Below are 14,390 nucleotides of genomic sequence, written 5' to 3'. Positions count from 1 at the left end.
ATGACAAAATACTTATGGAAAAACCACTAGTTTGCTAACTGAGGTAAAAGTGTGGTCAAAACCACCAGATTATGGTAAAACTTACCGTGTTTGTGGCTCTATGGGAACACCATAAAGAACAGTGATTTTTATCGAAGCGCTTTGGTAATGATTTTGATAAAATTAACTTTGAAATATTGTTTTATAATGTGAGTTAAAATGTGGTGAATGTGGTAAAATTAGGTAATATTTTCATAATACTTCAGAGCATGGCATAAAAACCAGTCATTCGGTTACATTTGCTTTTCAGTTTGTTTTTTTGTTACCTGAAATATCTTTACCGAACAGCACAATAATTAGGTCACATTTTTTTTTCTCTCGTACATAATACTTCGAGAGGATTATTAATTTTCCCTCCATAATATTGCTTTGAAACATTAAATATTTATCTTGGAAATTAAAATACTAATTTATCCTTCAAATAAGATAATTAAAACATTTTATCCGCTTAGCTTATTTTTGTTTTTTCCATTTTGATATTTCGTGCTCAAAGCTTTCATATACTGTATTATTTATTTTAATGAAACATTTGAAGACACTCCGATTTTTGGATGAGTTGCAAAATTTTAAGAATTATGTCTTACTTCAGATAATTGATCTTTGCAAAATAATAAGAATATGTAAATTGCAAGAATTTTCCTTTTCATAACTAAAAGAATTATTTTTGAGATTATTATTCTTTTAATAAATAAGATTTTTCAAAATTTCGGTTATTCAAAAATGCACCAAACCTTTAAGTTTAAACAAAAACTATAGCCTGTTCAAATTTTCCACAGGAATGAATAATACAATTTTCCATCGTGGACTTCAATACTATTTTAACAACTTAGAAATTTGAAATTTATTTAAGAATTAGTAGGGAGTAAAGCGATGATTTCAAAAGAATATGATGCAGATTTTTGCACTTTATAAACGTACTTCAATTTTTTTTCTTTTAAATTCTTTAATCAATTTTATGATAATTTTTTGTAATTGAAACCATATTAGTTTGAAATTTCTGAAAATACTAGCGATGAATTACTTACACTCATTTGTAAAATAATAGCGAATTATGATTATTATTTTGCTTATGTTATAATTCCAAAAAATAACCAGTAACTTTCTCTATATACTAGTTTACAATGCTTGACCATAAGAAGCTGCTAATACAGAATAAGTGAAACAGTTAATCCTTAAAAAATCTGTTTTAAATTAAAAATTTTAATTTCTTAATCAGTTTAATCTCTTTTGCTTAAAATACAATAAAAGCTAAATAATATTTTTTTATTAGTCTAAAACATACAAAACTATGAATACCTAATTCACACTCGTACAGAAAAATAATAATAAATCATAATAATTATTTTATATATATTATAATTCTATAACTATCCGGTTAAAATTTCAGCTTTATACATAAATTAGTTTATACTTCATCATAAAAAGTTACTAATGAAGAATACATGAAACAGTTAAGCCTAAAAAAAATCTATTTATAATTAAATTTTCTTCGCATCTCGAGAAAATTTATTCTACATAACATTTTAATCTAAACAATTTAATCTGTTATTTACAAATAGCATTCTCGTCGCGAAATGCTGTCAAAATGTTCAAAAGTCTTCCCACCTTCCGTTTATTTCTAAAAATCTTAAGTACAAGAAATTAACGCAACTGCAACATTTAAACTCAATGGAACACGCTAAAACTTGTTGCTAATTCTTAAAAATTTAATTCTGGTACGCTTTGACCCCTTTCAATCCCATATGAAGAATTAGGCATTGCCGTTAGAAGTAGATGAGGGTTTTCCACACGAAATGTAGCGTGATGGCGGAAATAGTGAGCTTCAAGCTGGAGGAACGCACCTATGCAACGCTTGATTACTTGTGCAGAGTCACGGCATTCTGACAAATTAGCAAAATCTTTTCTCCGATTAGTTGTTTCATAGTTAAAAGACGCGTTTCTCTCTTTAATGTCAGAAGTAAAGTTTCTTTGATGAAGGATAACTATGCTCAGGATGTTGCAGCTTTGACAAGGATCAAAAATATACAAAGCAACCTTCAAATGTGACATTACAAAAACGGTATGTAGTGAATGGTACAGACATAGCAACTAAAATGTATTACGTATTGATGAAACAATCTATATAAATAAAGCACACTGTAAAAAATTCTTGATTAAATTACAGTTAAAACTAGGGTGCATCATCCGTTAAAATCATTTTACCGTGAAATCCGCTTTTGCAGCAAAATATTTTACCGAAATTTTTACAGTAATATTTCTTTAATTAGAGTGGCTCAAAATTGTTTCTTTGAAATTACGGTATATAAGATTTTTTGTTCCCTCACATGTTCCAGTAAAAATGGATTTTATAGTAAAATGTACTGACTGCCAATACTTTTTACCAAAATTTGACCCGGAATTTTTTACACTGCGGAATTTTTATATGTATATATGCATGTTTGAGTGAATGTACCTTATACAAATTCTTAATTTTGAGCCGATTATTACCAAATTTGGTATATATGCGTTCAAAGACACGGCAAACCAGTTGAGTTCGATTCACCCTCCAACCACCTGTTCACACGCTACATCCCAAGGAAAGAGTCTTCTATGGAATTTGATAAATATTTTGTAGTAAGAGCGATTTTCTAGCTTGCAGTTCTAATCAAAAATTAATCATATTGCACGTTTTATGAATTATTTATTTTTGGTTTCCTATGCTTAGTTATCACAAATAAAATCAACGTTAAAAATTTTGTGAAGTATGACGTTTCCGAATTCATTTTGAGCGATAATGAAACCGTGTGTTTTTTATATTGATGCTTAAGCTTTTAAAGGGGTGTGTTTCTATAGTTTGAATTAGTGGAAACTTACTAAGAACTAGAGAAATAAAACTGAAGTTATCTATTAAGCCATGGAAAAAATGTGGTAAATTCTAAAGAATTACACTTTAAATGATACTATATGCATAGCTAATCTTTCTTTTATTGAATTGATCTTCGATTTTAGATAATCTTGAATCTAATAGTATGTAGCGATGCGGAATATACAACAAATACTAAAAAAAAAAATATTGCATATTAGGTGCCATAAATGTGTAGTATGATGATATTAGGGTACGTATCCATTTTAGAAAGCGGTGAAAAAACTTTTACCGTAGCACCTATATTATACTTCTTGACACCTTGATATAATTACTTCAGTATTACATCTAAAGTACTTAATTCGACATTTATTTAAGCATTACTGATATCAATAATAGTCTGGAGATTTTCTGTGAGTTTGAAATAAATACCGATATTACTTCATTCACCAAAAATAATAATAGAAATATTAGTATTGTTACTAATTATTTTCGAGAATTACTAATATTTGTCATTGAAGCAAATTAAAATAAAAAAATTGCATCAAATAGCTAAATTAATGGAGAAAAGGTATTTATTCGTGTGGAAAAAGAGTGAAAAATTGACATATCGTTATTTACACTAACAATGCTTTATTGATTTTGGTAATAGCGCAAATTGAAATGAAAAAATAAGCTTTGTACTTAAAAATTAAATTAATGGAGAAACAGCATTTTTTCATCTAGAAAAACCATAAGAAATAACCTTATTATTATTGATTCCAATGATGCTTAATAATTATAGTAATGGATAATATTTCTTTAATTTTAATTGATGCTTTTTAATTAGTAATATCATAAATATACTAAAATTGGTACCAAGACACCTCTGCCGTAACCATACAATTTCTTATCCAACTCAGAAAATAATTGAATAGCTCGCCTTTAGTTAAGACTTTTTCAGTAATATACTTATACTTACTTCGTTATATGAAGAGGAAAATCACGAAAGAGACAAAGTTTATTTGATGATTAGAAAACTGCAACCAAACCGGATAGAATTTCAAAATATAGAGATAACGAGTTGGAAATAAGCATTTTAAAGGAAATAAATTTTTTGTTGTTTATTACAATAACAAAGAATACAAGATCAACTGATACTCCTATTAAAATCTTCTCAAATGTATAAATTGTTGAGTTTTGTAAAAAATAAAAAAATAAAAAAAAATTTGTTGATACTTTCATCACTAGGTTTCTGCATAATGGGTTCTATCGCTTTAAATACTAAACATAGCAGATATAACAAATAAGTTAATTGTTTAAAATCTATTTATCAAATGCGCAACCGCTTTTATTTAATGCATATTCTTATCATCAAATGTTGTTTAAGAAGCTTGTTATCTGTCGGTTTTTTTAAAAAAAAGTTTTTGATTATGTAATATAAAATAGACTTAAGACGTTTTAATTTATCATTAATTTTCTTTATTGTGGATATTAAATAATAATTTTGCATTTATTATTAATATATTTTAATAATGTTGCGTTCAAAATGCTTATTTTCCGTCAATTTTGACAACTTAGCATCCTATCATCTGATCATTTTTGTTTACTCTTATCATTCAATTTAAGTGCTTATGAAAACTTGAAATGAAATTAAAATTTTAATCACTAGTTTGTAATGCAATAAATAATTCTAATAAATAAACTAATATTACGTGTAAGTTAATCTTAAATTAATCATAAAAAATTTGTTAGAAAATTTACAAATGTACAAAATGTAATAGTCTTTACGAATAATATATAAAAAATAAAAAAAATAAAAAAAAAATTTGAAAATAAAATAATTTTCAAAGAAATTGAATCGATTTTAAATCAACATTACTCGATGCCAAGTACCCGGTTCAAGTAACTGGATCAAATACTTAATACTCGATAGAATAAATATCTGATACTTTACTGATACCCTGCACATTTTTAAATTTTTTAAAAAGTAAAACTAAATAATAAAAAATAAAACTTGAAATAATTAAAATATTAAAAAAAGTAATAACATAATAATTTATAAAAGCATTGTGCTTTTAATATTAAAGCCTTGAAAATTCAATGACTTTAATTCAATGCTTTTAACATAAAAACAGTGAAAAGATAATAAAAATACTTTAATTTTGCCCAAGAGAAAATTTTTTTTTTTTTCTGTGTGTGTTTTATTCCCCTTTTCTAACGTCATTTTGATTCTTTCCTTTTTTTTTCTTCCTTTTTTTACAAATAAATATTAATATAAAACATGTCACTTTGTTCCTAATCATAGAGTACGTCATAAATAACTATCAACGATTTGCAATATGCAAATACCATATAATTTTATTAACTATGAAAACTGTTTTTTTTTTTTAAAGTTTTGTATATTAATTTAAAATATGAAATTTAACACTAAATAAACCTATTATCTTTGTTTATAATTAGATGAAAATTGAAATAGTTATTTAATTCGATTTTAAACAAATATTAAAAAATATTAATATTTGAGAATTTCAAAGATTATGTGTTTTAATACTATGAAATCTACTGATAAATAAAAATAAGGTACCAATTAACTAGTTAAAAATTTGTCCATTTTTTCTATTTAATTTATATTTATTTAAGATACGCGGAAAAATTCGCAATTAAGTTTTTAATATTTAACATACGATTAAAGTTTCATTATTGCGAGTTTCCTTTAATTTTTGTTTTTGAATTGGCGATATAGTATGTTTACAAAAAATAATATATTCTTATTAATTTTATAAGATCAAGCATTTGGTTCATGTTTACGGAAACATTTTTTCTCGTCATTATAAGGTGAAAAATTTGTTTCGTATAATTGTCAGTTTTAGTTTTATTCTATCGTTTCCATAGAAACTGATTCTAAAATAAATTATAGCAAACAAAATTAATTAATTATGCCAATGTCCCAACAAAAGCAAGTGAAACTACTATCTTTTGAAAATGATATGTTGTGTAGTGGATATTAGTATTATGCACTGCACTCTAATTAAATTAAAATTTTACTTTTTTAAAAAAAAAACAGTAATTTATCTTTGATATTTTTTAAAAAAAATATCCCGCATCCTTCAATGCTTGGTAAAATTAAGAATATCTAAAAATCCCACGTTTTAATTATTTCGTTTATAAATATTAGCCATTAGTAATTTTTCTATAAATAAGTATTTTTTCTCTTAAAGTTTATTTGCTAAAAATGAAAACTCAATTTTTTTCTCCTTTTTTTTCAGATTTTCGCGAAGTAAAATTAATGAAAAATTTATATTGAAAGGGCTTTGACTTAAATAAATTATTTATATTGTTAAACTAAAGATTTTATTTGCTTAGATAAGAGAAAACAGTCGAAGTAATTACATTCCATTTAATTTAATTAGCCTTGTAAAAACGCGCAACACACGTAAAAAATTCTCATTATATTTTAAATTTTCATATTCAAATAATTACTTACTACTCAGTATAATTTTGATAATTATCAATTTATGAGTAAATTAATATCCCTCAATTAATATTAATTATTATGCTTAACTCTTTTTATGCGGATTTTACATTTAAAATAACAGTTTTTCGCGTACTGAGAAAAAAGTATGGCCCAAAAACTCCCAGAATATGGTAAAATTTATTGTGCTTCTAGATGTATGAGGCAATCAATGAAATATAATTTTATAATATGAGATAAAATTTGGCAAATATAGTAAAATTTGGCAATTTTATAATGGTACTTTAGAGCATGGCAAAAAAAATCCTTTATTCAGTTAAATTTTAATTTTTCAGTTTTGTATTTTTTACTAAATATGTGGTAATAAAAACTATAATTTTTAAAACCACAATTTCTGACACTTTGCAAATGGATGGTTTAAATACAGTATTTTTTATTTCTTTTAAACTGGAAATATGTTTATTTATTTGTTTTTTTGGCAGAAATATTATTCTTATACTGTACAATAACTTTACAAGAATTTTTTTCGCTATCATCCTATTTTTTTAATTAAGGTTTCAGTTGTATTGAATAATTTGTTTGGCATGGTAATAGTTAATTTGTTAATTATATATTAATACAATTAATAAAGTAATTTGATTATGAATTTTAAAGGCTTCTAAAATTATTGTACGGTTTTCTTAAGAATTTTTATAATTCCGAATATATTAAAGTACTTTTTCCTTAAAACTGAATATTCTATAAAGCAAAGTCTTCAGTAATGCGTGCTTTAATGTCTAGATACCTAGACAAACAAATAATTTTTTTAAAAATAAATTGCAGTTGCAAATACAAACTTTAAAATAGGATATAAATGCAATTTTGATCAAACGGTCATATCGCGCATAGGTATTTTTACATTTTAAAATGAGTAATAAAAACGAGTAGTAATTATTTTTCATTGATTTTCTACATTCAATATAGCAATATTAAAACATTTTTTTTTCATTCCTCTTTAAAAGTGGACTTTTTAATAAAATTATTGGCTATATTTATTACAAAGTTAATTGATTTAAAAGAAATTAACAACTTCTTAAAAACTAAATAAAATTTAAAAGAAAGCTAAAAGTACAATCTTTGCAGGAAAAAAAAGGAATTTTTTAAAAAAATATTTATTAAGAGTATATGTATACAGCTTTTCTACTTAAGATTTCACCAAATAATAAAAAAATATATACGTTGATCATTATGTGATTAAGACTAAATTGATACTAATACAGATTTCTTATTTGTTCAAAATAGCATGCATTTTAGGGAAAATATATATTAAATACGAGATATTGTAAAACATTCAATATTAATCGCTATATAACTTATTAAAAATCAATTTTTAATATTTCTAACATCTGTTTAAAAATTAAATAAAATTGAAACGGAATCTTAAAATATAATCTCTGCATAGACTCTCTCAACAAAAATATTCTTTGAAAGTAAATGTGTTCGAAAAATTTGGTATATCTTCGCTTGATTCTACATACTAAGGTACAATATAAACAAAACGAAATTGCTCATTTACATGCAGAAGTAAGTATCATAACTATCTAGTTCATTATAGCTGAAGTTTGAAGATACTTTTCAAGATTTTCTCCCTTTATTAGTAGCCAAATATTTCAGCTCAGACGGAAAAATTTGCAGTTTTGCGTGCGGCCCGTTATCGGCGTTTCAAGTTATTTGGATGTGCGTTTCATTAAAGAATCTTCCTGCAGCTTTGAAGTTCTCGAACTCTTTTAGTTGAAATAGTGAATTTCGTCTTGGATTTCGAATGGAGCTTTATTAGTTTTATGTTTAAAGTTTGAAACAATATTTGTGTTGACTTTTTGAGAAGAAAAATTTGACGTATCTTATAAGGAGAATATTACGATGACTATAATTACTTTATGCTTCTAAAGTGTTTATTTTGAATAAAACATTTGAAATGTCATACATAGCTTCATATTAGATGATATAAGATTGGATGGCTCCTGTTCCAAAGATATTTTTTCTATATATATATATATACATATATATATATATATATTTCACATCATACAAAAACAAAAAATAAGTTACTACATATTATAAAAAATAATATAAGGAAAAGGCTATAAATTTCACTAAAAAATATTGTCAGTAAATTTTGAATAAATGAATAATTAAATAAAAATATTTTTCGAAATCACTATAGTTGCACTTATTTTACGTTAAAATAAGTATTAACGATATCATATTCTCTAGATTTGCTTTGAAAAAAATTTAATTTTGTCATCCAATCAGTTGATTAATATGTAAAGTAACCTCCTGAACTCGAATATGCCCTCCATTTGACCCCCTGACACATCGTTTTCTTAGAACTAGCCCTTTACTTTTCACTTTTTGACAATTTTAATTCCATAAATTTGATTAGAAGGAAAGAAAAAAAATTACTTAATCAATAAACTTTGCATGAAGGCTGTAATAATGAAAAGTTCTAAATCAATTATATTGTATTTATTTGATGAGAGTTTAAACATACCTTTTCACTTTCTGCGTCGAGGGCAGAAGTTGCTTCATCAAGAAGTAATATTTTTGGATCTCTTACGAGAGCTCGAGCAATAGCCACTCTCTGCTTCTGGCCACCACTTAATTGCGTGCCTTTGTCACCAACTGGAGTGTCGTAGCCCTTAATACAACAAAAATATTGAATAACATAAATTAATTATAATCAAATTGTAAGTATTTTCAGTAAATAATAAAAGTGAGTTATGAAATTTTTTGTATTTCATAATAATATTTATGTGTGCTATACACTTGTTAAAACTTTTAATAGCATGCAATATACAACAAACATTCACGTTTAGTACAGGATGAAATTAAATGAGTTAAAATAACAACAACCATTATCCTATTTTGATTGCATTAATTAAGCAAAATCGCTTTCATGCATTATTAAAGGGTGAGGTCAATAANAATTATTTTTTATTTTGTTATATATATATATCGCAGTAAATAAGTCTTATTTACTGCGCATAACCTGCAAGTATGTAGAACTCATAAAACGAGCTCAAAAAGTAGAGATGACATGGAAAAAAATTACAGAATGATAAAAAAAAAAGAAAATAATTTTTAAAAATGATTAATAAAATATCCGGAAGAAGAAAAAAAAAGATATAATCTCTTCATCAGCTCACACGATTATATCCGCAAAAAGGAGTGCTTTCTAATACTGTATCAATATAGCCAAAGCAAAATATATCAATACAATGGAGTGAGGAGCGCTAAAAGAAACTGAAACGAAAATAGATTACATTAACTAAAAAATATATACGAAATAAAACATATCAAGCAAAAACAAAAAATAAAATGTAAAGATTTTATTTTCTGTTTTTTGCTTGAAATATTTTAGATTTCAAAAAATCAGTTTAATTAAATATTGATCCATCAGAATAATTAATTCCCTTTTCTTTTTTTTGCGCATGTACATACCAGAAAGAAATATTAGAATAATCCTGATTCAATGATGGATATGTCAAGAAATAAAAACAGCTATAATTTTTAAAAAAAATAGAGTTAAAAAGCAATATTTCAAATACTTTTAATTATTGCAATGCACCTTAATATGAGCAAATTTTTTTTATGCGCAAAGCATCATTCATTACTATATTGTGAAATTGAGCAATTTTCAATATTTTTCTCACAGTTTTTTTTCAATTGCTAAATTTTCAACGTCAAAAACTAATCTGATATTTTTTCTTCATTTCTCACTTAAAATTATTTACGCAACATAATCCAAACTTTATGTTCCAGTTAAATTTCCTGAAGTCACATTAAAGTAAAATATTCTTTAGCATATAGGTATTTTAAATTTTAATCAGTTACATTGCCTCAGTTATCTAATATTTCAGGTATGCACGTCTTCCTTACATCGCTTCCTGTCTTACTGTATGATAATCAACCCTTCCCGTTAGATTTAACAAAATGTTTTTGCTGGCATTGTTTAAAAAAGATCGTTTCGTGAAAAAAATTGTTTTGGGATTATATAAATATATATTTTTAAAAAGATGTGTCTACTTCAAAATAATAATCTAAAAATAGTCATTGTATATGTTATTCTATTTTTAAAATAATTTTATAGTTAAGAAAGACTTAATAAATCAAAAATATTTTTAAATAAAAAAAAATTTCCATACAAAATATTTCTTAATTATAGTTATTAATCATAACCTATATGCAAACAAAATATGAATTCAAAATAAATTACATTGTACTAGTGCATGAAATCACACTATATCTGATAAATTATAAGAGTCTGGTATGAAAGTTTAATTAAAAAATGAGAGCATATATTAACAAAATATCAAAAATGATACATTTTTTTTTATAACAGCCATTGAACAGAAAATTTTTTGTATTTACGACTACTAATGTTCAACTCGGTAGCCGTATAATTTTGAACCCAATTCAGAAGATAAGGGATATCCTGGATAAAGTATTGGGAGAAATTCGCTCGTGAAGAACTTTTTGATGGAACTAACCTGCACTAACATGACATGGTGAGGAAAACCACGAAAACCTCCCACGGTTAGCCTAATGGCAAGGGGTCCAACAACCCATAATCGATCTACCACTGGGGACATATTATGTCTGCACTTTGATCGGTGCGAACCTTGTGCGGAATTCGAATCACCCAGCCATAGCTGGAATTTGAACTCGGTGCACCTCATAGGAAGGCGAACGCTCTCTTGAGCTATAACAAAGCATGTTCTTAGACAGATCTTAAATATTCTATAAAAATAAGCAAACGCTGGTAACGGTAATAACGGTTAACGCTAATAAAAAATAAATGAATGAATTGTAAACATTTCTGGATANAATTTCGGAAAGTAAAAAAAGAAAATGTGAGGGAAAAAATACTTAAAACGAAACTATAAATAGATACAATGAAAATTATCTTTGTTTGAAAGTTACCTATGCTAAATAAAATATTTTAAAACTGAGTAACAAGATTCGATACATTAAATTGAATATTTTAAATTTGAACTTAATTAACATTTATATTATAAAATTGTATAGACATTTTAAAATTGAATAACATTTTAAATTAATGAAATTGTATAAATAAATATCAACAATAGCTTGATTTCTGCCATTGATATTTTTGATATTTATTGTCAAAATATCATCCTATTTTTGATATTTATTAAACTGCTTAAATTAATGAAAAGGATTTTTGAATAGAAAAGAGGGAAATAACTGTAGTAAATAATAATTTTTTAAAAAACTCAAGGGAAAGATTATTTTTTAAAGCAAAGGAGGGATATAAATTTTTTTTTTGAATAATTACGTTTAAGATTTAACTTTCAAATTATTTTGCTAATTACTTTATTTTCAAGCCGTTCTGTTAGAAAATGTAAAATTATAAATAAAAATACTAGACAATATTTCAGTGGAGTTGGTTAATTTATAGTTAAGGATACTGATACTTAAATATATACTCATTTAGAAAGCCAGTTAAAATTAATTTGGAATGTAAAAATCCATGTATTAAAATTTAGAATGAAAAAAAAATTTATTTTCTCTTATTTCAAAAGGAATATAAACAATGAAGTGACTGTAAACAATTAAATCTTTTTTAAATAAAATAATTTATCACTGTAAAAAAATGGAGAGATTTAAATAGTTATTTAAATAATTGTATTAAATATTTGTTATTATCAACGATTGTGTACATGGTTTGAAAGTGGAGCTCTTTAAATGTTTTGAGATTAAATTTCAAAGTATGTAAATCTGATACACTCTGAAAACGGGAAATAATTTCTAAAATTATCAATGTATTTTAACAAACAGTAAACAAATTTTTATGCTATCAGAAATTTCTCTGAAAAAATTTTTAAGTAACAATTTATTTTATTGTTATTTGACCTTAGTCAAACAAAATAGTCAAATAACCATAAATAAGACAGTATTCAAACTGTTAACTGTGAAAAAAAAGCATTTATTTGCTGCTTTCAGAGTCAATTTTTTCTTTCTGAAGAAGAAATTTCGGTCGATAAGTCAGGTGTAGAGAGAAGGGCTTTTTACATATCGACATTACAAATTCGAATTTATTTCATTTCAACTGTTTTTCAGGTTAATACCAATTATTTTTTTATTCTTGCTTTAAATAGCTATGAAACAGGTTTAACATAGGAATTAATATAATAGCTGTATCACTATAGCAGCACTCCTAAAGAGCCTATAATTAATTATTATTGATAGTAGTATTTAATAGTTTAAGTTAGATGATTTACTGATTTACTAAAGGAAACAAATGAAAAAAATTCTTTAAGAGAAACTAATATGCAACTAAAATATGATATTGAAAGCAAACTACTTTGATTAAAGAAAATAGAACCAAACACTCTGTAAAATATTCCGGATCAAATTATTGCCAAAAGTACCTGCAGTGAAGATGGTGGTACTTTTTATCATAACTTGAAATTGTAAAAAACTTAATAATAATATAAAATACTGCTTATATTATTTAATTTTCAGATTCTATTTATGCCTTACAATTCCTTACAAAATACTGCTGATAGATTAAAAAAAAAAAAACTAGAAATTTCAAACGCAAAAAATATAGCGTCTAGGCTTAAATTGTTAGCTTAAAGTATTTTCATATATATATAAGTTTAGAAAACTCATAGAAGAAATAAAAAGGTAATTAATGAACTAACGTAACATAAAAACAAAGCATGCTCTGAAAAAAATACGGTAAAAAATACCAGAAAATGGTAAAATTTATCGCGTTTTGGCCTTATGGGAACACCATAAGTTCGGTAGCTTTTACCGAAGGGCTTTGATAATGATTTTTGTAAAATGAATAGTAAAATATAGTTTTATAATATTTCATAAAATTTGGTAAACGTGGTAAAATTCAATAATTTCATCATGATATCTTAGAGCAGGGCATAAAAACAACTTACTCAATTAAATTTACAATAAAAATTTTTATTTATTGCTAAAAGTGCATATTAATAAGATAGGTGTTACTAAATGTGTGGTAACTATAAATTCGAGAACTGGAATTTCCGGTAAACTGTTACCAAATGGAAGGAAACATTATCAAATGAATGATTTAAATTCCATCTATTCATATATTTTTTTTATTATTTAGAATACTTTTCTTTCTTTTTTTATCAGAAATGTCACATAATACGGTAATTTTATCATTTTTTTTTCTCTGTGCTCAATTATTATTATTGAGGTAATATGTAATTTCTATCATGCAAAACCCATTAAATGGAACAAAATATATTAATTCTTGGTGGTCTCCAAATTCTTAGGTGGTGTCCAAAGTATCTCCTTAAAAAAAAATAACACCTAATTAAGTGAAACATCCATTTAGGCTTGTGTCTATTTACTAAAAAAAACATTACATACAACAAATATTAAATGTATGTAATATTTGTAGATCTATGTCACTTAGTTTTTTCAGGAAACTAAATCATGAACATCGTACACTTTAAATTTTCTATAATGCTAATTATGTTCGCTTCAATAGTCACAAAGCAAATAACTCATCGAAATAATAATTACACAAATTCCTAAATATTACTTTAATTTTAATGACAAATTTTTAATCACTTATAAAATTTAATGGTCTAGTGAATAGAAAATTTTAATAATTTCTTAAATTAAATTTTTCAATATTAATTTATAATAATTTAAGTAATATTATTATATTTCCTAAAGGGATTTATTTGTATTAAAGTGAACTTGGGACCTAAATAGTTAAATGTCGCTCACATAAACAATCCTATATTAACGTTTGTAAGGTATTTTATATATTTATATATATATATATATATATATAACGTCGTTGCCGAGTGGAAGGATTAAAACAGGTCTTAGGTCGTGAAGGAGGGTACAAAATTTATTTATTAATTATTAGACAAGAGCAGTCATGAGAATGAGTGAAAGTGCACATGAAAAGTTGCGCTCCTTGGTTATATGTTAGGGAAAATCTTGCAAAGTAAAATCCGTAAAATGTCTTAATTTAGGGAAAGAGGGAAATCTTAG

The 14,390-nt window shown here is 25.2% G+C and overlaps 1 long non-coding RNA gene across 1 annotated transcript in view; it reads left to right on the top strand.

Moving 5' to 3' along the window:
• The window catches only part of LOC107438165 (uncharacterized), a 166,210-nt gene that overhangs the window by 150,928 nt on the left and 892 nt on the right, over positions 1-14,390 (top strand). The window lies entirely within an intron of this gene.

Source organism: Parasteatoda tepidariorum, chromosome 8 (genome assembly GCF_043381705.1).
Source record: "Parasteatoda tepidariorum isolate YZ-2023 chromosome 8, CAS_Ptep_4.0, whole genome shotgun sequence".
NCBI lineage: Eukaryota > Metazoa > Arthropoda > Arachnida > Araneae > Theridiidae > Parasteatoda > Parasteatoda tepidariorum.
This window is presented reverse-complemented; position numbering and strand designations above follow the sequence as displayed.